Source organism: Notothenia coriiceps, unplaced genomic scaffold (assembly GCF_000735185.1).
Source record: "Notothenia coriiceps isolate Sejong01 unplaced genomic scaffold, NC01 NC01_scaffold00014287, whole genome shotgun sequence".
In the NCBI taxonomy this organism is placed as follows: Eukaryota; Metazoa; Chordata; class Actinopteri; order Perciformes; family Nototheniidae; genus Notothenia; species Notothenia coriiceps.
This window is the reverse complement of record NW_011346988.1, coordinates 115,394-117,964: the sequence shown is the minus strand read 5'-3', so window position 1 is coordinate 117,964 and position 2,571 is coordinate 115,394. Positions and strand designations below refer to the sequence as shown.

At 40.8% G+C, this 2,571-nt stretch overlaps 1 protein-coding gene across 1 annotated transcript in view; it reads left to right on the top strand.

Moving 5' to 3' along the window:
- Positions 1–2,571, top strand: part of ids (iduronate 2-sulfatase) — an 18,965-nt gene that overhangs the window by 1,922 nt on the left and 14,472 nt on the right. The window lies entirely within an intron of this gene.

Genomic DNA, 2,571 nt, shown 5'->3' with positions numbered 1-2,571 from the left:
TATGAGAGATCTATGGATCATCTCTCAGCCCCATTATGAGACAGAACTGTATAAACAGATTTCTTTTATCTTTATGGATATTTTACAAAATCACTCCCCTTTAACGTATTCTTGTTTTACTGCCATATAGTATTTCCAGGGTCTCAAGTTTTTAACAGAGTTCAGCGCTGAGATTTTGCTAGTGGGTTGCACGCGTCTCAAACAGCCTAGTTTGTTACAAAATTGCGCGCACTTGGTGGGGCAGTACCCTGGAAGAAATCTCTGGGTGAGAAAATCTATGCGTGAGAAATACAAGTTGTGGGTGTGGCGTGTGAATTTCATACCTGTTTTTCATTTCATTCTCTTTTATTGTTTGTATACTATAATGACTATGAAGGTGTACCGCGGAAATAATCTTTTTAATATTTTGTTCTTCTAATCTAACACTCAAGAGTCCTTTAGCTTCCCTAACCCCTCAGTCTGACAGGGAAGGGACTCCCTCCCCTCCAGCTTGTTGTGGAAAAAGCTCCTTATGTCCGTTAGTGCGGCTAGCTAACCAGATGCTAACATCACGTGTCCCCGCTAGCACCGGTCCTCTCTCTCCCTCTCGCCCTCTCCTCCTTCACACTAAATGCGCTATTGCACAACCACCACACACACACAACACACACACACACACACACACACACACACACACACACACACACACACACACACACACACACACACACACACACACACACACACACACACACACACACACACACACACACACACACACAGAGAGAGAGCCGAGCTTGAATGACACAAGCACACGTGTATTTCCATGCAACTCTCTGATTGGTCTGGTGACTTGCCTCTGTTGCATTCACTGAACACGGGAAATTGCATTCCTGCCGTCCTCTCTTGTGTCATGATGGGGTTCACATAAAGCACGGTTAATGTATTATATTATGGAGGTGTCTCAAATATACGTCAATCAAGTGGCACCTGCTAACGGGGTGGTGGATAATATGTTTACATCTAAAAACATATTTCTCAAACATTATTATTTTCGATCGACTGGTTGGTGACCACTGGTCTAGACCATACTTGCCAACCCTCCGGATTTTTGCGGGAGATTCCCGATTTGATTGCCCTCTCCCGGTTTCCTCCAGGGGTCATATTTCTCCCGCATTTCTCCTGATTTCTGACTAAATCAAATTCACTCACGACTATTTCCACTCTGACTTTGATACAGCTATACCATTGTTTGGTTTCCATGGTAGCGTGTCTCTTTAGTAGCGCGCGCAACTGAAAGTCTGAGAGGGTGAGGAAGATAGTCACAGAAAACTGAACAAGAATCGACCCCTCTGCTTACTCCTTTCCTGTAGGCAGGGCCGGCCCTTGGCATAGGCAGTATAGGCAAATGCTAAGGGCGCATCAACCCATCGGGGGCGCCAAAGATTGGGGAGAGAAACAAAAAAAAAAGTTAGAAATTAAAGAATTTCTTTTTTAATTCCATAACAACACAATTTCCCGATTTTGGATCAACAAAGTACATCTTATTATCTTATTCTAACATAACTACGCCTATATTGCGTACAGCGCCCATAAACTATGGCACACCCCCCCCCCCAAATAAAGTTGAATTGCCCCAGCCCCAGTAAAAACCAGGTTTATGTGAAATAGCTCTTTTTTTTAAATAATGGTTTTAGTATGCAATTATAGGTTTTAATTATGTATTAGTGTTCATTTAAAATAAATCAAACTCCCAAAAAAACGTATACAGCTTCTGTGTGCTTTTATTAACATTGGATTTTACTGTGTAAGTTGGCCGTGGGGGGGAAAGCTTTAGAGAGCTCTCTCCTTAAGACTTGAGAGGCTCTGATAACTTCAGCTCAGTGAGGTAAAGGCACACCTTGATACGATCATTACTAGTTATATAAAAATAAGAGAATAAATGAAAAACAGGTATAACATATACTATATGACAGTCAAAAGAAAGTTGTGTTATTTATATAAACAAGAATACAGTTTAAAAGGACAGTGATTTGAAAAAATATCCATAAAGAAAAAGATAATCTTGTTTACAGTTTCTTGTTTCATATCGTGTTGAGGATGTATCCATAGATCTTAATGTTGCTCTCAAGTGCTCCGTTGATGTGTGCCTGGCGTCACATACGTGGGACATCATTATTTTTGGTCCATATGACCACAATCAGTTAATCTGATTGAACTGGGCCTCATGGCCCGTATGTGGTACTTACACTGCCATTCTGGTGGTGTCAGAAGAGTACAAACACACTATTCAGTAAGTGCTGGCAATCACAAGGGATAATTCTAAGTGCCACTCCAATACCAAACCTCGACAAGGTAGAAGTCCTATCATTTTCAAGGCTTTCTGATTTGATTTGACAAGTAAGTTATACGTTTGTCATGCATGCAAATTTGACAAAAATGTTGTAAAATTAACAATTTGTTGGTATGTCCGCTCGTAACTGATGTACACGTAAGTGTATAGACTTAGTTGGTCGAAAATGCTATATGTTTTGTAAAAATTGCGCACAAGTAAAATTAGCTTATAGCAAAACTCTGGTGGGCAGCCTGAAC